The sequence below is a fragment of the Anopheles bellator genome, chromosome 1 (genome assembly GCF_943735745.2).
Source record: "Anopheles bellator chromosome 1, idAnoBellAS_SP24_06.2, whole genome shotgun sequence".
Lineage (NCBI taxonomy): Eukaryota > Metazoa > Arthropoda > Insecta > Diptera > Culicidae > Anopheles > Anopheles bellator.
In genome coordinates, this window is record NC_071285.1 from 22107031 (window position 1) to 22131350 (window position 24320).

General features: G+C 52.6%; 1 protein-coding gene across 3 annotated transcripts in view; it reads left to right on the plus strand.

Moving 5' to 3' along the window:
- Positions 1-24320, plus strand: part of LOC131216533 (dystonin) — a 103402-nt gene that overhangs the window by 52510 nt on the left and 26572 nt on the right. The window lies entirely within an intron of this gene.

The following is a 24320-nucleotide window of genomic DNA, read 5'->3' on the forward strand; positions in this document are numbered from 1 at the left end:
TCAAGGGTTAGCAGAAAACAGGCAAACCTATCTACACACACTTTTACAACGAATTACCAACAAGTAGTGGTTATTTAGAAGGATAATGGTTTACCAATTTAGAACACGAAACTACTCTTGACTAACTGCAACCCCTCAAGTAGAGGCATACGGAGGTTTAGAGCGCGAAGGTAGAGGATCACCATATTAGCCTTTTCGACACTCTAGTACACGACAAAGACTAATGACAAATGCACGCCCTGAAGCAAGGAGAACGGACACCTTGGGTTGGATAAAACTAGTAACGGAACGATCAAATAATATCTCTTTAACAAGAGCACACTTCCACCGTAACTTCCACTTGAACGACTTAAAGGCCATTTCAACGATGTTTAGAAGATGCTTCTCAAATAATTGCCAAGCACAGAACACAACACTATCTGCCACAGAGACACAGTTACAACGCCCCGAGTAGGAATCACTAAAATAACCGAATATTTCAAGAAGAGTAATGCCCAGAGTAAGGATAACAATGTAGACACCAAAATTTATCGTTAGCGTATTTTGATAATAGTTTCCGGTAGTTTGTCACAAAAGTTAACCTTAGTTTTACCTTTAATTTGTAGTGTTTGGTACATAACATCCTACTAATGCATTGATTTATTTATTCTTCTTCCCTTCCCTGCTAACGAATGGGGAAACCAAATGCGTAATCTTCACGAATATACAACAACCACGAACACCACCACCACCACGATCACCACCTCCAAACAACAAACAACAACAATTATTACATGCAATACACACGTCCACCACGTCCTTCACAACACTGTGTCTGTTCGACGTACTCCGATCTGCGCAATCCGATCCGGATATGTGATCCCTACGTCGTCTCTTTCTCCGTTCCTTCGTTCCTCGTTTACGTCGATCGTTGAGCAGTCGATGCTTGGCGAAACGGTGGAGCGTATTCCGAAGGTTGAACAGGTGAATCTCACCGGTGGCCGCTTGATCCGAGAAGCTAAGGTACGTAGTTTGGCGCAAGGTATCCCTTTCTCCCCTATCCCCGATTTTCTTTTTGTAGCGTTCGTTTTATCGTCCTCCCGATCCTTATCAAAAGTGTAAGAATTTTCTCACCCCAAATACTGTTGTGTGCTTCTTTACGAGCTCTCCCCCATCGCTGTTTAAATCCGGCCAAATCGTCGTCGTCGTCGTCATTTCGTCGTGTCTTTTCTCTGGTTATTGTGTTTCGCTGTAAAGACGTCCTGTTACGGGTGACAACTAGCAAAACGGGATCGCTTTTTTCGTTTGCTGTGCGGGTCGATCGGTCCTTTCTGCTGTTATTATAGCGCCTAAGTGTGTACGTTTTGTACATGTGTGTGATCGTGAGAGTGTGTGTACGTGTGCGACTGAGAGTCCGTTGCGTTAGTGTTTTGCGATTTATAAGGATGCAACGCGCGTCGATAGGAGCACACATTTCGGTGAAAGGAGATTGCCGCCTTCCTAGAGTTAAGGATGCTTTTTATCCACTTAATACCTTTGCTGCGCGCTTTGCATTTACCGCATATTTGCCACTTGGTGTCGGGTTGTTCCGAATAGAGGTTAGCTTGGTTAAGCTTTTCATCCCCCTAAAATGGGCAACATAGTTCCGATCGATGCTTCGAATCGAATCAAGGGAGCAACGACCCATTGAAAGGTCGAAACGTCCATCTTTCTCCAGACTGTCTGCATTCATTAATTTGTGCCAACTGTCTCCACTCGATAGTACCCCGAAACGCGCGCAGACTGTAGTTGTGATTAAAACTGAACCCCAATTTGCTGACACCACCATTTTTCGGTATGTAACGCACCACAAAACCAGTAGCAAATGAAAGTCTTTAATTCCTTCTTGCAATACATTGACTAACGAATTGTTCCGTAGAAAACTGCGTGTGTTTTGGGGGTGCAATGCTATCGATCTGGAGATATGGGGTTTTGTCTGGGAACAGCGACAGGCTTTCGCGCCAACGCCTGACCATACACAAACGTATCCGCCTCCAGTGTCCGAACTCCGGCTGACTGTGTTTTCCCATCTCGCGATCCGCCGCCTTTTCTTTCACTTTTGAAAATTCCTTCCGTTCGCTGTTGATAAGTAGCGATCAAAATTGGACCTACTTCTAGGAAAATTCCAAATGAAGTTAAACAGAGGGCGCTTCGAAAGTGTTCGCACCCAGGAGTCATACCGATGATTATTCGATCCGCTTCCTACTTATCAACGGATGCTCAAACCAACTTCCCGCAATAACTTGATGCGAATCTATATTTATTAAATGCCGAAACTAATCCATATAATAACTCCAATTTCAATGTACACTTACACACACATATTAAACACGATAATACCAATATGCAAACCAAATGTCTGAAACAATCACACGATCGATGAACGCGGTCGATCGGCGCTCTGACGTCACCACTTCGTTCCTCGTGCTCGTCTGAAATCTTGGTCCACAAATTCGAATCCGTCAACATCAACACGGCTTCCGGTCCTGATCACCGGATAACCGATCGCCGATCGTCTCAAACTGCGCGCAACCGACGCGGTAAACCAAAACAATGTCCAAAAATGTAACACGAGTAGATCTACGATGGTAAATGTGTCCACTATATCGACTGGCTGACCGAGGTGCGACCAAGCTTTTCGCCTCCTCGGCACGATCTGCGTCCGGCGGACGCTGATCCCGGTGCGACGGACGTATACTCGAAACGGCTCGACACGCTCAACGGTCGTTTCGAGGGCCTCGTCGAGCAACTAACCCAACGGCTTAGGACGGCTATTGAAGTGAATGGCGCGGACGGATTGGTAAGTAGACGACAACCCAACCTATTTGTATTAGAAGAATTATTAAACAATGCACAGAGCTGCAAATTTGCTTTAAGATTGGTCCTTACAATAGGATCCAAGTCCTTTTGGAGATGGATGTTCATAATGGGATGGAGGAAATTCAATATCGGAGTAATCAGTGAACTTTTGAACTCGAGTTGACAAAATGTCAATTGATTCAGTTAACAACAGAAAAATAATCGGAAAATAGTGCACCATCTTCGAGGGTCGTAGAGCTGATTTGTAGCACTGTGTGTTTAGTTTATTCATTTTACCCGAAATTCCTACGAGGAAGCGTCCTCTTTTGACACTCTCACTGCGAATATAAAAATGATCCAAAAAATTAAATAAATAAAATAAAGTTCCAACCAATTCCTGGGTACGTGACTGCCGGTGACTGCATCCTAGTCTTAAGGTCACCAAACGGCAACAGATTCAAATTCAGCTCCTGCGTACGCGTGCAATATTATGCAAAAATCAGAACCAGTTCTTGCGACTTGATGGTCCGCGCCAACCAGGAATCGAATCACTAAAAAAGCGTCACCTTGTCCAACTCCGCTTAAAACCGGCTCCGTTTGGTCGGTCGATTTTGTGAGCTCACCTTACCGCCCTTTCCGGTGGACATCGAGTTCGTGGACTAACGCCGTTGACATCACCAGCTTTTGTCGCAGATGTGGACATCCGTTTTTGTCACAAAAAAGCGATCTTGGTGGACCGTGGGCGCACGTGTCGTCACCGTTTCTATTATAGACGACTGACGCTATGGGACTGTGTAGACGTTTTGAATGAATTTGAGCATAATGAAGATGTCTCTGTTTGCTTTTCTGTTCACGGTGGCGTTTCGTCGTCAATATCGTATTATGTGCGTTTGCCTAGGCAATTATAACTGCCAAACTCGTTCTTTCCCCCAATTGATTGAACAAGTCCTTTCCTGGTGATCGTTTCTTTCTATTTCAATCGCAACCAATTTTTGAAGGTTCATTTGTTTAATTTTCGTTTCTCTCTAAGTTTTTTTGCTTAGTTACACTATTCGTTATTCTGTTCGTTATCATTACCTCGATCGATCCTTGACATGCGCATATTGCTGATGTTGTCACAATGTCACAATGTCGTTTGTAAATGCTCACGGGACATACCGTATAATTTTACGACTTCGTTTTAAATTTTTAAGTGCCATTTCATTTTCTTACGTCAGATATTTTGCCCCGAAGGCTTTTTGAAGCGTAGGAGCTACACGGCGCCACAGCACGAGTAGTTGGTGGGTAGGCTTAAATTGCAATTCGTTTCAACTCGCGGTGGCGGCTTCTCGATCTCCCAATGCCGCCGCCATGCCGAGTTTGAAGGTTTTTCGTGTTGCGTCATATAAACTTAATGCCACAGTCGGAGATATTCCCTATCTTGTCTCGATTCCCACACATTTGAGAAATTCTTTGTTAGGGCACAAAAAGTGCCACGAAAAATTCTGCGCTGCGCAAGACGAGAACGTCCTCGGTTTGCCGATCGGTCCAGAGTTCTGGCAAACGCATCTCTTGATGTGCGCCTTCTCTTCGCCTATTAACCTTTGCAGTCAAAACGCGAAGCTTATAATTGCCATAACCACCACACTGTGCGAAAAGCTCGGTCGCGCGCGCCTTCAAAATCCACCGAAGCGTGCATCGCTCGCTTATTTATAGTGTCTGACATCATACCCCTCCATAAGTGCGTGTCGTCACATGGCTGTCCGGTTGGTAGTGACCATCGAATCGGCAGATCGCGCCTCTCCGGTCGTATTTGTTTACCGAGCGCATTCTCGGGGCTCAATTCATTCATCTTTATTTTCTATCGCTTTTCTCATTGTCGATGATGCTACTTAAGCCTCAACCTACAGAGGACACCTGGTCAATGTTGACGCTTCACGAAAACCTATCGCAAGTGTTTCCGAGATGATGTCTTTTTTTGCCCCGACCTGTGTACGGGCACGAAGTGATGTCATGGCGATCTCACTGGCCTCGCTCTCTCACTGGTTTTAGTACAGGGTGGGCCACGAAAGATATTTTTTTTTTTTATTAGGCTGTAAAATAAAAACGACTTAATATTTTTCGTCAGTTGAACGTTTATTCAAAAGGTTCATTCATTACATTTTTTATGTAAAACAATTTTGGACGAATTATCGCCCACGGCTGGCTTAGGAGAAGCACATTCGCTGCACCTGCTTTTGAGTACACTTTTGATTGTATCTGGTCCTATCTCGACCTATCTTGATCCAATGTGAGTGTAGGTCTTGAGACCTTCAATAGTCTTGAGCGCGTGTGAGTTTTCCGAACCCCAAAAACGACAAATCTGCTTATCAACATTGCCACCGCGGTGAAAATGAGCTTAAATGAAATGTGCTTTTCAAATATGGTACCATTTGAATTGAAGACCTATCACTTTGGAAATAAGTTTTTCATATTTCCTAACTTTTGCAATCAAAATGTTTTTTTATACACAAATGTCACGAATGAACCTTTCGAATAAACATTCAAGCGTTCAAAAATATTAAGCCTCTTGTGCGTTATAACCAAAAGAAAAAAAATCTTCCGAGGACTACCCTATACATCAGGCACTCTCTCTCTTTTTCTCGTGCGCTCCACGGCACTCACGGCATCACTGAGCTGAGTATGGAGCTCGAATGAAGCCGCCGCCGCAGTTTTGACGGGATAGTGAAACCGATTACACGTACCGCGAGCGCAACGCGCGGATTTCACTCGCGAGAAAGGAGTTCGGATTTCACGGCACGAGAAAGGAAACCTATCGCGCGCGTATCACTAAACAGTTTCTAGTGTTTTGGTTGTTGTCCGTTCCGAGTGTGTTGGCAGCCAGAGTCAAAGGTGACAATGGGCACCAATTGGCCATTTTACAGAAAGAAGTGAAATAGATGTAGCGGCTGTCCCCCAAAGTGTGGGGAGCCCCACATCGATCGCATGGTTGTGTCCGCGCGCGTGTGGTGAAATTATTTAAATTTTTGTCACCAACCAACCCACAAAAAAGCAAGAGAATCGCGTGCAATGCTGTGTTCTGTGAGCACTGAAGGTCACGACGGTGTTTTTTTATGGCCGGCGAAACCCCGAGAAAGAATAAGATCCCGCACGTCGTGGCGGGAAGAAGATCGCGACCTTCGCGGCGTCGCGCCGGTCGTCGGTGAATTTTTGGGCTAATGTTGGCGTTATAATCGCGACGATGCCACGGGCCCAATGTTGGTGTGTTTGTGGAAAGTTGTGCACCGTGCGTTGTACAGTTTCGAGTTGAAGTGTCGGTGTCGGGAGCTCGTGTTCGGTTTGTTTATCGCGCCATTGTCGTTGTTGGATCGACCGGTTCGTCGGCAGCGCTGGAAATGGAAAACGGAAAATCTGGCATCACTCTGGATGTGCAGGAGCCTCGAAAAAATCACGCGCCCTCAGTTCGAGTTCGAGTTCTACTTAAAGTTATCCACTTTGTTCCCAATCATCATCCAATTTTCCGTATCGTGAACGAATATCGAGTGGTGTGAAGGAATCATGAAACACAGCGTTGCAGCACAGCTGTGTGGGGCAACTGCAACGTCCCTGAATTCTAATCGATACCCGGCACACCGTGGAGTGCTACACACCTACAAGCGCGCCCCAACACATGACCCAACTTTATGATGCCGTTTTTTAATTTTCAAACAAACCCGGGAAGGTTAGATTGTATTTTCCAACGCCCAGTGTCGATAGTTGTTGCAGAAGGGCCCCTTGTGTTGCCACTACATTCGTGATGGGCGATGTAAACAATGTTATAGGGGGCCACTGTTTTTTGTGATGAATGGTGCTGCAATGTTCTATTTTGAGGGCGATAAGGCGGGACTCAGACTTTGGCGTGGTGATTCATGACCCATTATTGCGCTTGCGAGCTGCTTGAATATTTGACAGCTACTTTGAATGGTCGAATGGCTTATCTCGCGAAAGCGAAATGAGAGTGGGGTCAACTCTCTCACTGAGAATGGAAGTGGATTTCCAAACAATATACCATCAGGCATCGTATCGTTCACAATGCAATCTATGCTCTGTTCGCGTTGTTCGATTCAATTCCGATTATTGTGCCGTGCCGTCTAGCTAGATGGCCGTATCTTCGTCGTCAAGGATGACGGAATCGAACCGTTGATTGCCGATCGTGTTATCGCCGCTGCTGGCGGGCCATTTGGGCTGGTAATCAGAAAAATGTGAAGGTTAGCTCTCTAGCGATCGGAGGCGCACGTTATCACCGGAACGAAGAAATTGGTTCAACAATTGGTCAACACAAACATGAACTTGGTACTTGGCAAGGGGCTTGCGCGTGCTATAGCCACACAGCCACAGCTGATTGTCGCAATCGAGTTAATATATTGCATTCTGCGTTCGGTACCTCGGGACGGTCTCTCGATAGTTTGATGGTGAACGAACAAACCCCTCACACTGGACATCACACACAGTGATGACTTGTTTACATAGTCGCGGTAGGTGTGTCTGTGATGGAAAATGGGATATTTTTAGCACCTCATATTCACCATAAACTTGTGCGCTATATCTGTGAAGGTCCGTCAGCGAGCCATTGCACGGTCATTATCATTACCATAAATAGGACACTGACTTTGACCCCAAGAAAAGGAAAGGCCCGCGCTCTTGACACTGAAATCCAAGTTGTGTGATTTGAATATTTTCATTAGTCTATCGGTGAGAACGCAGAGACTAAACCAACCACATTCCGGTCTGGCCCCCTGCCTTTGGCATGTGTGAAAACAATTCCCGTCGGCCTCTATGGTGTGTATGATGACGTTCCACCCGAAGCACGTGTGTGATGTGTGTTTGCGCATCCGATTTATTAATGTCGGCCTCTGGGTCGCGCGAAAAGAACGGTTTCATTTATATTTTTATCCTTCGTACGCAAACGGGGCCACTTCCCACGTTTTGGGGACCCGTTCGTTCATCTCGACACTAGTCGCTTCACGTTTCATAATCTGTTTGGTCCACGGATCGGTCGTAAAACGATTAAATGTCGGGGCCTTTCGGGGAGTGCAATAATTCATTGGAAAGAAGAGAATTCATATCTGCATTTGCCGCCACCTTGATGGCTAGCAAATTGCGGATGAATATTTTAATCATCGGATCGGATGCAACGGAGTAAAAGATAATTTCCGAATTTTTATTTTGGATACTAAAAAACTGGTTTTGGCGGTTAACAAACTATGGTCTATCAGTATTTTTGGTATCCCACTTCTAGCGGATCGCCTTCGTCATCGCATTCTTTTCTTGATCTTGGGTTGGTTGTTGGTTTCCCGTCGTTTTCGGTGACCTTTTACCGGCTACCGGCGAAACAAGGTTATAAATTAATCAAACACCAACCCAAACTCACCCACCGAGAAACATCAAGCAAGATCGCAGGCGTAGGCCACCTAAAGCGGACCCCAAGAAGAAGAACCGCGGGTGACGCTCGGAAGAGAAGATCATTCGTCGCGCGATGGTGGACGATGTGGTCCAATTTATCTCAAGGATAACATTTATCAAACGTCAACCACCTTGGATGTGGTGTTTGAAAATGATTTGCTATTTGGTGACGAAAGGTTGCGCTTCAGAATGAAAGTACAAACTAACGTATTTTTTTAAACTAGCTGCATATTTAATGATCGGTTTAATGATCGGTAAAGCCTCCCCAAGGCGCTTGGCATTCGGTCGTTTAGTTTACGATAGCGCCTCACCTTGTTGTTGCAAACCAGCGATGGAAGCTTAGGCTCGGTCGCGATTAACAAAATTAGGATTAGTTCCGCATTCCAGAGCGTATATTTAAAAAGCGAATCCTTATCCTTAGATATCGCAGATATCGACTTGCGTTCAAATTATTACCGCTCCTTTCGTTTTACGACAGCGCGTAGGTTTTAGCTTGTGATATCTCTCTTATCAACCCAATTCCAATAACGCCCGGAGAGCTCTTGCTATAGGCAGGCGTATGGGTTTGGTTCGTTTGCTCTATCTTCTGGTGATTTTTTCGTTATATTCGTCAGCACATTCGTTGCAACACGACGACGCTCCACAATCAGTGCGCACTCGGAATATAAACACATCGTGCTGGTGGCCAACAGTTTGTGCCAATTACCGGTGACCATTTAGAGGCGGTTGTGTCACCGAGGAATGAGCTCACTCTTCCCAACAATCACGCTTCAGTTGAGAAGTTTATTATGGGTGCTGTGCTGATAAGTCTCTGAGGTCTCCGGCAGCACCTCAAAGACATCTTACGTTTGCTCAACACGAGTGGTGTCTTCTTCACTGCCGTAAAATCTTGAGCCATTTTCGATGAAGAACCATGACCATGATAGTGAGAAAGGCTAACCAGTCATACCAATGCAAATTTAAATATTTATTGTGCCCCGAGACATTTGTCTTGCCGCCGAGAGATTGGAAGCAATCGGCAATGCATGCAGCGTACCAGACATTAACTTTTTGTGTGAAACAATCACCTGACACACAATGCTCGATTGTTCCTCTACCAAGTCCTTCACAGTGTTGCTTCTGCCGGCCAGCGATTTGAGGTTACCCTCAGTAGATCGGATCGGATCGGATCAAGATTCCTACGCCCGAAACATGTTGACAGAGAGACTCTCGAAATTCTGAACCTCCGAAAGACTTGGGGGCCATTATTGCCACGTCGCTATGCTACTCGCTTCTTCCTGTCGGAGCATAAAAACAAATTGGATTAGCAGAAGGGGCCATGGTCGGTGTTTTACGGCACTGCCAGTTCTTTAGGCCACATTTAAAAATTTTGCAGTAGCCGGCCACGCGGCGCCGCACCATGTTCTCTACGTTCGTTATATCATTTCGTGTCCGGTTAATGGCGCGGTGCTATTTCAATTATCACCATCATCACGCTCGCATACACACCGAGCAAATGAAGCACCTTCGAGTGTGTTTTCCCATTTTTTGTGGAGCACTTCGGTGGTCGGTACTCTCCTCTAGTTTTGCCACATGCTTTGCTGCTTACGAGTGGCGGCCACCGGAAGGTATCATATTTCGAAGTGACCAACCGGCGGCAATCACACCTCTTCTTTCGCGTTATGGTCGGTGAATTCTGTGTTGGTTACAATTGCCCCCCCGAAGTTATATGGCCAAGAACCGCACGGCGCACGGCGGTGTCTATGACGCATTCTCAACGTGTTTATGTGTTCAATCTCCTCCGATCCGCCGCCCTTCGGAGAGGTCAGACGGAGACGAGTCTCTCGCCCGTTAAAAAAAACCAACGTTCCCTTTCATATGGTTCCCGACACGGGGTCGAAGTGACGAAAAGTGGATAGTCTCTCGTCGTTGGCACGTCCGATGCAGCAACCATCGATCGATGGTTGGCAGCAACAAAAAGGGTCATATAAAAGAGAATCGATCGTGTGACGACACTATGTGTGTGGCTGGCGCCCATCGGTCAGCATCGGAGGCGACTTTTGCACCCTGCACTATTGGGTCGATCGATCGCCCTGCCAATTGGCGTGACGCGAAAAGTTTGTCTACTCACCGGCAATCGAAAGTACGCTGGTAGTCTCGAGTGTGTGCGGGTAGTGCTTTAAAAATAGTTCAAAACCCCGCCTTCAGGTGGTGGGGTTCTCCACTACTAGCTCTGCTCTCTGTGGCACTAAGCTGACGCTGATGAAGATAATATCCTATGTCCGCCCGATGGGGCTGGGTGAAGTTCGTCCAACCTTGAGCCGGACGGGCGAGGACGGCGGGCGGCCAAGATCGATAATGCTAAACCCTTCCGGCCCGGTCGAGGATTATGCGAGGATTTAAAACCCTTTTTTATGGAAAACATTTTACGGGCACACGCTAGCAAAAATAATGTATAAAACTTTGAAGAATTTGAATTATTATTTTCTAATTCATCGATGCACCGTGAATACTACCACGAATACCTGCTCACCCAGTTTTGATCGAATATTGTTGTTTTTTTCGAAATTGTTGTGCCAATATTTTGTACAAATTAAATTTGAAAATATTATCGATGACAGTGTATATTGTTTTTATCTATGTCATCGTTAATTATTTAATTCACTTGTGCTATGTTAAAGCTTTACATTCTAAATATTTGTTTTCAACTCAAACAGCGTCCCAAAAAAATCGCAGTGATCCCGTTTGGTTCATGATCTAAATTGATTGAACACAAATGTCTCGCTGGGTGTGTAATGGAGTCCATTTATGACTTAAGAAAAAAAATTTTAGTCTTAGAAGAACGGACCAGGCCGTACTTAATCAAACTTAACAAGATTCGCTTAAGAAACATCTGGCACATTCTTCACTACAAGATCCACTAGCTCTTCCGGTTCTTGTAAAGTTGCATAATTGCAAAGTGAAGAAATTTGATTCATTTACCGTTGTGTGGAAATGAAACTTTGAAATCCAAATCCTTTCCAAACACAGTAAACATACAAACACGACAGAAGAAGCCCTTCGGTTGAAACTAACGCAATGCGATGCAGCATCGGCGGCTGCTGGTGAGTGCCCGTTAAGGGGAAATTTCAAACGGAAACTCACTCACTTCTCACACAGCCTACTTGACACTCATTTTCTCGCTCCCGTTTCTTGAATGTTTTCGAACGAAACATCTGTTTCGCGTGTTGTCTGGATGTTTTCGAACACTTGATTCCTTGCGCGACGAGGGAACCCTTAACTTCCCCTTTTATTCGCGCTGGGCCGCCCGGCTTCTGTCAATGTCACCTGCTGGTTGCTGCTGAGATGCTGGGGTAATCCCCAACGAAGTGCTGTATTGGTATTAGTGCTGTATCGGAACTGTCAGCGTACGCTCTCCGAAAGGCTCGTCGCGTGTTTTGCCGGTCAGTTGCTGCCGTGCCGTACTCAAACTGTCAAAAGACACACGCGGCTCGGAAGTGTCCTAGAGCCGTCGCCGTGGCTAGCACTCCAGATACAGCAAGTCATTGTGTGCCCAGCATTAAAGGGAGTAAGCTGCATTCAAGGGGTTCGTCCAAGTAGAATTCGCTTTCTCAATGGAAGTACCGATATTCTTCGATTAGGAGGAGTGCTTTTCCGCCATCGGTGGCCTCGCGAGTCATAATTCATTCGCAAACCATTAACCCCCTCGTCGATAGAGGTCGACGATTTCCGCATTCGCGAAGATAAATTGCACTCTTTCAAGAGTTCCGCATTCCGACTCTGTGGTTCTGTTTTGTGTCGTTCAGAAAGTATTCGCTCACAAGCGATAGTGATGTAGTGACTCACAAGATCAGCAAACATAGAAAAACGTAAAAGGTGCTTCTCATCCGCACCAGATGGAGGCGCCTGGTCGTTGACGCAAATGCCGCGGATCGTGTGGTGTGTCTGCAGCATCATCATCACCACCGGCGGCGGCACCGTTTCGCAATGCCCGATGACGGCCGTCCGTTCGGAGTTTATTTAGTTTTTGTCGTCACACGCTTATGTAATGTTTTGCGAAAATTTGCGAATATCCATCCACACCACCACCGCATGGCTGGTGGGGTGCGTTGCGCTATTTTCACTTTCGTTTCGCGTTTCGCGTGACAATGCGACAACGCCTGGGCGCGTGAGCGTTTCGGTTGTATATTCGGTGGCTACCAACGGGTTGATTTGTTTTGCGTGCAAAACTTAGCTCCATTGTAACAGATGGTAGGGTGGACCTTCGCCGGGAACATATGGTTTCGGACGTTGCGAACTCTGGTGTTCTAAAAATATTGTTTATCTAGTTCGTGTTTATTTTTCCTTCACTCCTTCACTCGACTTTTTCGCCCCGCCTTCGCGAAAACACTGTTCACTTCGGGCGAACGCTTCCAACCGCGACGAACCCCACTCATAATTAATTAATTAAACTGTGCATTGCACTTTAAAACGCTGTTGACATGCCATAATGCCACGTGTCCTTATGCGCCCCGTACGTACTCGTACGTGTCAGGATAGCGTGCTCAATGGCCATTTGCGATTTGGTGAGACGATATGTGAGCGAGTGACGGGAACTTAAAGATAGTATCCTACCGCCGCCGGCAGTATGACGTGTGCCAGTTTGCAGCGAACCGGTTTTTGAAGTTTCCAATCTTGCAAAACGACAGGTTGCAGCCCACGAAAGGGATTACCATAATTGAATAATTTGAAAATCGAAACGCAAGGCAAACAGGTGAATAGGCGCTGAGTGTGTGTGGCGTGTTAAATGAGTCAAAATGAGCAGCAAGGATCAAAAGCAAGCGAAAAAAGCTAGACCCAGCAAGAAGCGGAAAGATATCGGTGGCGGTGGCCGCCAACATGACTGTTCGTTTGATAAAAGCATTGCGTCCTCCTCCGACGCTGCCACCAAGCGTTTGAAAGAGATCGATGAGGGCGTGTACGAGTACGACTTTTCGTACGAATTTCGGGTAATTTATTATTTAACCTTCCTATAGAATCGATAATGTGTCCAGGTGCAACCGTCAAGGTCGCATTTTCCGTGCATCAATGTGTTATTGATCGTTCTGTTCTCTCTCCACAGCGCTACGCAGAAAGCCTGCATAAGCCGCTCCGTACGTACCGGGTCGAGTTCAGTGTCGGTCGGCCGGCGAAAAATGGCACCGCCGAGAGTGGTAGTGGCCAGTCGCCAGTCGGAGGAGAGGTCGAAGAGGACATCTACACCACCACCTACAGCACATCACAGTACGTGTTCGCACTCGCGTTTGCCTCACTTCACGCCGAATTCTAATACCTGTTCCATTTACTTGTAGGATCACGAAGATCACGAACAGTAAGCTGATCTACGATGCGGTCGATAGCAACGGTGGCGTACCAAGCAAGGCGCCACTCGCAAAACCGAAACAAAGCGAAGGTGGTCATCCACCGAACGAAGCCTCCTCGGTGCAGTTTACCGAGATCCGTAGCCTGAAGCGCATCCAGCGCACCAGTGAAGGCGTTGGCACAAACAGTGGCCCGGAGGAGGATGAAGAGACGGCCGGTGATCAGATATTGAACACGCCCGGCATTGTGGACCCATCCACCGGGCGCACGCTGACGGTCGGTGAAGCGATCCGGTTACGGGTGCTGGACGTGCGAACCGGCCAGTTGAATGTGGCCGGGGAACGGCTGAGCCTGGAGGAGGCAGCCGCCCGACAGCTGATCGATCCGGCCCTGGTCGGCAATCTGTTGCGGCCGGGAGCGGGTGTCGATCGGGATGGGCGCCCCCTCAGCCTGCTGGAGGTCATCCAGCGGGAGATCCTCGAGGCCGAGAATGGTTCCTACGAGGGCAGGGGCAGCGGCGGCGAGAAGCGCATAAAGGTAACGACCGTCAGTGGCGGTGGCGACGTCAGTAAGGAAGCAAAACGTATTGTGGACGGCACTGCGGTGGCGACAACGACGATAAGGATCGCACCGCACACACTCTGCCTGGCGGACGCGCTGGCCCAGGGGCTGGTCGATAACGGTGGCTGGGTGACGGACCGTAACTCTGGCGATACGTTCCGCTTGGATTCGGCCATCGAGCGCACGCTAATCGACCCGCACGTGCGGGAGGTAGTCGACACGAAGCACGACACGAAGATCACGGTGGCACAGGCACTCGCGGGGGGTGTGATTAACGCGAAGACGGGTCGCTACTGGAACCCGCAGACGAAGGAGAAGCTAACGTTTGCCGAGGCGCGTAACCGGCAGTTGATCTGCAAACCGTACACGCTCAAGGACGTGTGCGACCTGCAGTTGTACGATGCGAGCGAACGGATCGCGTCACCAGCGCGCCGCGATCGTGTCAACATTCCGGGCGCCATCAGTCTGGGCGTGCTGGATGGGGAGAGCGTACGGTGCGTCTTCCGGACGGCCGGCACCGAGCTCCTCACGTTGGCCGAAGCGATGGACGAGGGCATTGTGCTGCCGTTCGAGAATCGCTACCGGCACGCCGAAACCGGCGAACGGATGACCATCCCGGAAGCGGTCGATCGTGGGCTCATTTCGTCCGTTTCGATCATGTCGATCTTCAACATCGCCGGCTTCCGGGATCCGCACAGTGGGGAGTTTGTCTCCTTCAACGTGGCACTCGGAAAGACCGTGCTCCGAAGACACCCGTCGGAAGCCGAGCAAGCCGAGGAAACTCGAGGCCACTTTCTGCTCGACAGCGGCAAGGGTGCCCTGGTACGCTTGGACGACGCCGTTGAGCAGGGTTTGGTGAGGGGGGAAATTTACGAAATGTTCCATCGGCCCATCGGGGTACGGTTAGGTGGCGGCCGAGAGCTAACACTGCTGGAGCTGGTCTATCATAAGCTGATCGATCCGCGGACGGGATTTCTGCTCGACAGCGGGGGCCGGCCTGTGGCACTGGAACCGGCGATCGATCGGTCCATCATTACGCCCGAAGGCGCCCTGTTGCTGCTCAGTCTGCTCAACATAACGCTCACCACCGAAACGGTGACGAAGAGCATCAAACGCTACGTTACGATCACGCACACGGGAGACGCGACGGAAAGTCAGCCACAGGTGCTGCTCTCCTTCACCGAAGCCGTGCGGCGCGGATTGATCGACGAACGGACGCGCACGTACCGCGATCCGGCCACGGGGAACCTTTACTCCGTCCAGCAAGCCCTCAACCACGGGCTGCTCCTGCCGGACACGGAAGCGGAGCTGGCGGAGGTGCACGAGTTCGAAACGCGTGTTGTGAGGGATGGCAAGCGGCTGGACATCGTTACCACCACCGAGCGGAGGGGTGAACTGCAATCGTTCGGGTTGCCACCGAACGGGTGGCCCCTCAGGGAAGCGATCGAGCGGGGGCTGCTCAATCCCGACACTGGTCTGCTGCTCATACCCGGCACGGATCGATTGGTCAGCTTCGAGGAGTGCATCAAGCTGCAGCTCATCCACCGGCAGTCGGCCTTTGTGTGCGATCCGAAGCACACAGAGCGGCGCGTCACGATGGATCGGGCGCTCGAGAAGAAGATACTGGACCCGGCGGGGCGGTACATGGTCCGCAAGGACGCCGACCAACTAACGATGCGGGAAGCGATCGCCCGGGAGTACATCATCTTTGAGCCGTGCCCGGACGACGCACCGGTGCCGTCGGCGGACAGTGGTAACCGCACGGTACAGGTCACGAAGCGTCCGGGGCAGCCGGATCGGGTGGAAGTTTCGGTGGGGGGTTCCTCGGTGGTCGAGGTGAAGGGAGTGGCCACACACCCGCGGACACCGGAGGTGATGAGCCCGGAACCGTTGCAGCTAGCGCCGGGCGTTATTTACGACCCCAGCACGGCACTGGTAATATTTGCCGAAACCGGACGTTCGGACAGTGTGGTGGGTGCGGTGGTCAGTGGAAAGGTGGACCCCAGTCTGGTACGGTTGGTGGATCACACGAATGGGGAACAAATATCGGTCGCCGAAGCACTCGAACGGGGCCTTATCGATGGGCAAACGGGTGAGGTTCGAACGTCGGATCCGACCGCGCCCCGGATCAGTATGATTGAGGCCATCCAGCGCGGGGTACTGCTGGTGGCCGGGGCCCCACTAGTGGCAGCCGCCGGTGCCTTCGAGGCACTGAAACTTTTTACCGACCCGACGACCGGCGAACAGATTCCGATCGAGTTGGCGTACGAACGGGGTCTCATCACGCACAGTGCCCTGCCGAGCCCGGAGCGGGCGGCGCTCCTGCTACGGAAGCAACTGTCCGCCGACAGTCGTCGCTCGTCGGAGAGTGTCACGGTTGCGGTGCTAAAGGAGGACCTACAAGCGCGCCAGCGGGCGGGACCGGTTAGCTTGCAGAAGATACGCAAGTGTGTCCTGCGACCACTGGATGCGGCCGAGCAGGGAATTATCGACCCGGCGACGGCTACGGCACTTGAAGATCCGACCCTCTTCGATGCCTCCTGTCCAACGTTGGGGCAGGCATTACAGAGCGGGCGGTTGGATGGGACCAGCGGTCGAATCGTCGATCCACAGCGAGGCCACGAGCTGAACCTCGCCGAGGCCGCCGCCCGGGGAATACTGGATTTGGAGGGCACGAACAAGATTTTCATTCCGATCGCTCGTGCACTCAGTTTGCCGGCCCTCGAGACGCAGGGTCTGTTGAGCACGGCCGACTCGAAGATATACCATCCGGAGTCGGGCGACCTGCTGACGCTACGGGAAGCGTTGCTGTGTGAAATCGTCGACCCGCTGGCGCAGGTGAGCGTCGGCGGGCAACCAGCGATGTCGCTGGAGCAAGCGATCGGTGCCGGGTTGGTCAATGAAGACCGGTGCACCGTGGACGGCGTGAGCCTAGCGGATGCCATTGACCGGGGGTTGTGTTTGCCGGCGGCGAACTACTCATCGAAGATACCGCCGATCGGTATGACTCTGCCGGTGCTGGTCGAACGCGGCTTGCTGGACGCGCCCCAGAAGCGAGTGCTTCACCCGATATCGCGGGTGCCAACTGCGCTAGAGGATGCGCTCGCCAACGATTTCATCATGGCCACACCGTACACTCCACATCCGGACGGTGGTGTCGGTCTGCTGGAAGCGATCGATCGTGGACTGATCGACACGGCGGCCGGGTCGTTTAAGGCGCCGTCGGCGGCGATCCCACTACGCGAAGCCATCGAAACGGGTCAGTTGATCGTGAAGCCACTGCCGCAGCTTATCCGGGCGCTGCAAGCAAACCGGGCCGTGACGTCGGTGAAGGAAACCGTCACCGGGTACCACACGATCCGGACAAAAACGGTCGAAATTCAGTCCGGCTATGCGCTGCTATCGGCCAACGAGGTACAGAACCTGCAGACGGGCACTATCATGTCGGTGGATGAGGCCCGCAAGGAGGGTATCATCTCGGAGCCGGCACAGACCGAACAAACGCTCACCGAGCGCGTGGTCGGCATCGGGTTCAATGATGCCCTGCAGCGGGGGCTGCTCGATGTGACGAAGGGTACGTTCACGGACCCGGCTAGTGGCGAGGTGCTGTCGATACCGGTCGCTGTCGATCGGGGTTTCATCCGTGGGTCACACTCGTCCAGCGACGAAACGCTGAACCGATCGCCGGACATGTCGGTGGCGGCGGCGGCGAACACACCCAAGAAAACGGCCTTTCAGGTTAGTGAAGACCCGAACGCGGCGGCACCTATTGTTGCGGGCAGCAGTAGCGGGACTGCCCTAGGGGCGAATATTAAGGACGCCGCCAAGCTTGGGCTGATGGCGGTGGTTGGGGCGCCAGTGCTGGGCGCCATGGCCATTACCGGGGCGGTCAAGAAGGTGTTCGAGAAGCGAGATGATCCATCCGCCGTGGCGGTGCGATCTGCCGCGGGCGAGTTTGAGGTTATTGGCAGCGCCGAAGTCCCGACGGTTCCGTTTGTAAATTTGGGCGATGACGATCAGGATCAGGAGGTTAGCACGGGTTCGGATGTGGCCACCGCTTTTCCCGCAGTGCGGCAGCAAGTAGTGGCAGGAGTCGTGCAGGAACGATCGGTACCAGCTCCACCAGTGGCAGCTCAACGGAAACGCGCCACAGACGCCGAGGAGTTGGTTCCTGTTTCTAACGAAAACAAACCCGCCCTGGTGGCGAATGCTTCATCCCCATCAGCCGTTGTGTCCATTGTAGATCAAGCTACGAGAGAAGCCGCGGTTGAAAAGCCAGACCGTCCGGACTCATTGACTCACTTTATTGAGACAGAAAGATCGAATGCTTTACATCCGGAGGAGCGAACTACTACGTCACCTCCTAAGGCTGCCGAAGACCGAGTCGAGTCGCAGGTATCCAACATCCCGGAAGATGTCCGCACGAAGTCACAGGAAAGCCAACAAAGCCATACGGAGGACGAAATTCCAACCATCCAGCGACTCGGTTCGGTTAGCGATACCATCATCGAGGAAAGCATTCCGGAGGAGGAGGAAGATGTTCCCACGGAACTCACACCGTCTCCCACTGCGGTCACTTCTTTGTCTACCGATCCGGTAGCGTCAAAACCGCCGGTTTCAGGTGCCAAACCCGAAGGAGTCACGAGTGTGGGCTCTGAGTCGGCCAAGGAACCTAGTCGGCAGGAAGAGGGAAGTGTTCATCAATCGCGAGCTGCTCTCCCATCGGATGTGCCAACAACGAACACTGCGACCGGATCTGGTGGTGGACAGAAGCTGCTAGAAGCAGCCAAGCTTGGCCTTATGGCCGTCGTAGGGGCACCGCTCCTCGCCGGGAAGGTGGTAGTCGATGCACTTCAGGCCGAACGGAGCAAGAAACCCGACGAGGCGGACACCTCCGAGCGGCATGTTACGTTCCAAGCGGATAACACACCACCACCTCACCGGCGGATGACGCTGGGGGAGGCCATCGCGCAGGGTGCGATCGAGCCCGGCCCCTGCCGCATCCTCGTGGATGACCGCGAGATGCCGTACAGCGTCGAGGAAGGCCTCCGCAATCGAAACGTACGGCCTTCGGACGTGATCGATGTCCTGTCGCCGACCCTCATTTCGTTCGTCGAAGGCGAAGACGACACGGTGGTGACTGGGGCTGCGCCCCTGGTGCTCGACCAGACGCTCACAGAGCAGCGTCTCGTGGACCTGGGGCTGTACGATCCGGAACGGGGTTGCTTCCTGGATCCCGGGTCCGGTGAGCGCGTTTCGTTCCGTGACTTCATCGACGGTCTCGCCGACCCGGGGGCGACGGTGTACGTGAAGGACCTGGGCCGCGGCCGGTACGAGCCGGTGGATGTCGCGCTCCAGAAGCACCTGATCGACAAACACACGGGTCACATGCTGCACAACCGGACGGGCCGGAAGATCCCGTTTGTGGACTGCTGCCGGCGCGGCTGGATCGTACAGCGGGAAGCGACAGAACCGGAGGCGCTCGATTCTTCGGGTCAGATCAATCCGAAGACGGGAGAGTTTGTGCCGGGCGGTGGTGGCGAGAGCATTCCGATTGCTGAAGCGCTGCGGGCGGGCCTAATCGACGGTGGCACACTCTCCGTGCGAGATCCATCCGATGGGAGGATTCTACCGTTGGCGGTGGCGATCGAACAGGGCGTAATCGATCTGCGGCTCGGCGTGCTCTGCAATCGCGACACGCAGGAGGAGCTCGACCTGAACGAAGCGTACCTGAGGGGCTACCTGTTGGCAGGCCGACGGCGCCCGATCTCGCTGGAGGCGGCCGTACGGAAGGGTCTGTACCAAGCGGAATCAGGACTGATCCTGGACACGATCACCGAGGAGCTGGTGGACGTGCAGCAGTCGGTCGCGAAGGGCATCGTCGATCCGACGATCTCGAACGTGAAGGACACGCGCGGCAACACACTGGTACCGCTGCAGGATGCCCTCGACCGGAAGCTGCTCGATGCCGAGTCGGGCCGACTGCGGGACACCACCACCGAGGAGCTGGTGCCGCTCGATGTGGCGGTCGAAAAGCACCTCGTGGACACACGCCACGTCACCCACAGCCTTTTCGATGTCCTCGCGCGCGAGTTCTACAATCCTGCGACGGGGAAAATTCTCGATCCAGCCCGAGGCGATGAGCGTAACCTGCAGGAAGCAATCGGAGCGCAGCTGGTCGAGATCGAGAGCGTGCTGATACGGGACGAGGGCCACGAGCGGGTAGTCCGGTGTCGGGATGCGATCGCCAGCGGGCTGGTCGATGACGTGCGCGGGGTCCTGACGCGCCCGGAACTTACGCTGGACCGGGCATACCAGAAAGGGTACGTGCTAAGCGACCGGAAACCGATCTCGCTGGCCGATGCGTTGCTTCGCGGGTTTTACGATCCTGCGACGGGGCGACTCACCCTACCCGGGGAAGATTCCACCACGACGACCAGTCCATTGACACTGCAGGAAGCGATCGATGCGGGCGAAATTTCGACCACAGATCTGATCGTGCGCGACTCGAAGCCCGGCACCGTCGTCAGCTTGGGCGACGCGATCCGCGGCGGGCTGGTCGATGCCCGGGCCGGCACCGTCGTCGACTCGGCGGCGGGCCTTACCGTCGGCCTGGGGGACGCCCTCGAACGGGGTCTCATCGTGCGGCCGAAACGTCGCTGCAGCCTGCCGGATGCCGTGTACCGTGGGCTGTACGACCCACGGTCGGGACAGTTCAGTAGCACCACCACACCGGAGAAGATGTCCACCGAGCGGGCACTCCGACGCGGACTACTCGATCCAGAATCGACGCTCGTGACGGTCGCCGGGAAGATCGTACCGTTCGAGCTAGCGATCGAGAACGGCACGGTGGACGTACGGCGTGGAACGCTCCGGGATGACGACGGAGTGCGGATCGATTTCCGCGAAGCGTTCGATCGGGGCCTGCTGGTGGAGGTCCGCCGACCGATCGGGCTGTGTGAGGCCCTCGCGAAGGGGATCTACCGGGACCGAGGCTCGGTGTTCGTGGACCCGAAGACGGGCAACCGGTTGACGCTCCGGCAGGCGATCGGCGAGCGGCTGATCGACCGGGAGTCGGTACAGATCCGGGATGCGACGACCGGCACCTACCGGGATCTGGATCTGGCTGAAGCGATCGCTAGCGGGCTGATCGATGGGGAAACGGCCACCGTCCAGCGGGCGGAGGGTGCCGATCGGATCACACTGCGTCACGCGTTCGATGTGGGCCTGCTGTACGATCGGAAGGCTCCGATCAGCCTGCAGCGAGCGATCCACCAGGGAATTTACGACGAGCAAACGGGCCGGCTACTTGATCCGGCCACTGGGCGCCGAATTACGCTCCAGGAAGCGATGCGTCGATTCGTGGTCAATCCGGCGCTGCCGTGTTACTTCGCCGAGCGGGATGAAACGATGCTCAGTCTGTTCGAGGCGTGCCGGGCGAAGTTGATCGATCGACGCGAAGGAGTATTCCGAGAACCGGGCAGCGAAGCGTTTATTCCGCTGAGCGAAGCGCTCGCACTCGGGTTGCTAGTGGACATCGAATCGGGAGGGTTCGGGCTGTACGAAACGCTCGCGATGGGCTTCTACGACCGAGGGACGGGAAGGGTGCTGCACCCGCTCACCGGGCGTCAGCTGACGCTGGCAGAAGCTTGCGCCGAGGACGTGGTCAGTGCGATCGGCTCGATCGTACTCCTCGAACCGGGCGCCGCTGGCCGTTACGTGCGGCTCGATGAAGCGATCCGTGTGGGAACGATTGATGCCGAGGGTGGGGTTTACGTGCTTCCGGGGGGTAGCGAGCGGCTAGATCTACAGGAAGCACGGCGCCGGGGGTTGATCGTGACGAACCGGAAGCTGCTCTCGTTGGAGGCCGCCATCCGGATGGGGTTGTACCGGGCCGAATCGGGCACGTTCGTTGAGCCGGCATCGGGTGAGGCACTCAATCTGCAGGAAGCCCTCGATGCCGGTCTGCTCGATTGCGAGACGACCGTGTACCGGGACGGGGGCACCGGGAGGGACAAACCACTGCGCGCTGCCATTGCCAGCGCGGACGTGGACGTGTCCGCCGGGAAGGTCCTTGATCGGAAGGCCGCCGATCGTGCGTACGGCTTCGACGCAGCGCTTGCCAACGGCCTTCTGGTTACCGTTCAGCGGCCAATCACGGGTCGAACGCTGGAGCGTAAGGGCGGGGAGTCGATCGATAACCTGGCCCTACCCGCCGGCGAGTCACCGCTCGGGGCGGGCCCGAAAGAGATGAGTCTGGGGGATGCGATCCGCCATGAGATCGTCGGGCTTGATAGCGCGGTCGTGAGGGACCCGCGGCGGGGATCGGGGTTGTTTGTGCCGTTGCGCCAGGCCCTGCAGGAGGGGGTGCTGTGCGAGTCGGCCCGTGCCACCGTTGATCCGCGGTTGCTGTGCTTCACGTTCGACGGCGGCTACGTGGTGTACGTGCGCGAACCGCTCAGCTTCGATCGGGCGGTGGAACTGAATCTGCTGGACCTGTCGACCGGTCGGTTCCGCCTTCAACCGTCATCGACCACCACCGAAGAGGAGCCAGCCGGAGAAGACGGAGAAGACACTACGACGACGACGCTCCGGGATGCGATCGTGCGCGGGTTGATCGATCCGGAATCGGTCCTGTTGAAGGATAGTGCGAAACGCAAACTGCTCCACCTGCCGGAAGCGTTCCGGAAGGGGTTGATCGAGCCGGAACAGGCGGCCGTGATCGATACAGCCACGTCGCGCCGGGTGCCGCTACGGGCGGCCGTCGAGTCGGGCCTGCTGGCCACGCCTCGGCGCGCGTTCGGACTGCACGAAGCCCTCGACTACCAACTATACCGGCCGGCCGAGGGTGACTTCCGGGATCCGTTCCACGGAGGTTCCAACCTCGAGAACCGGCGGCCCCTGTGCGAGGCCATCGAGTGCGGGCTCGTTGATCCAACGACGACGGTGGTGCGCGATATCGGGCAGGGTAGTGCGATCGTGCCGCTGCAGGCCGCGCTCGCCAGCGGGCGGGTCGATTCCGCGCGCGGCCGCTACGTGGTGTCCGACCACGAGGCGATCGATCTGGTGAAAGCACGCGAAATCGGATATCTGTTGCTAGCGGAACAACGGGTAAGTCGTCGGGCCCTGCACGAACCGTTCCTCTCCAATCCTACCCTCCTAACCAGAGGAGTCCATTTTGTGTGTGTTGTGTCTCTTTTCTGTTCTGCGGAGTGATGATGAAAAAACAGAAAAGAAAAGAGCAAAGAAACCACCAACGAAACGGCGGTCCCCCAGCTCGATTCTCGAGCGAGTAACAACAGCATAACCGTGCTTAGACCTCTCCCGCCACCCAGAACTGTCACACCTCCATCCTGAAACGAATCAAATCGACGTCAACAATCATCTCCGGTCTTTTCCGGTCATCTTTTGAGAATCATTTAGAAATTTTTTTAAAGTGAAATTTAACTGAAAACATCTTTTGGAAACATTTTTTTTTCTTTTGAAACACATTCAACATCCCCCTTCGGAGTCATTATTGCCCACTCTTTTTATGATCCCTCCCGCTTTCCGGTATCCTAATATTGATTGATTTCTTTTTGATTAATTTTACTTACTGCCATTTGCTATCCTTTCTTTTTATCCCCAGCCCTTTTTGCAAGTTTTTACGGTGTACTAACATTTTCATAAAACTTCACAGATGTCTGACTATCTGACTCGCTGTTCGGCTCTAAAATAATATTGTCTCGCTAAAGGTCTCTAATCAGTGGCAGCAGCCGTGCTTTTCGCTTATGAGTTCTTGTTAAAAATCCTTGTTCGTTTGGGAATATGTTTTGCAACTAAATGATAAATGTGCCACTTAAGGTTCAATGTTCCCAAGTCCGTCGGTCGGTAGACAGTGTTTGGCTAGGATACTGCAACTCTAGTAGCAGGCAACATCAGTAGGATGCGTTATACTGGGTCTAAAATTATGAAAAGAGGTTTGTCACATTATTATATTCACAGTCACATCACATTACTGAGTTGAAATGAAAAACTCTCAGACGCTAGATATATAATTGCCCCATCTGTCTGCTAGTTCGTGGATGCCACGCCGACAAAATTCTTCGTCTTCGTCGAGGTATTAACGGTTTCACCAAGTTTTAAGAGCTTGTGATAGACCACACCTTTCCATCAGAAAGTCCTTTTTTGAGTCCTCCGCCATTATTTGTACCGCTTAAAGC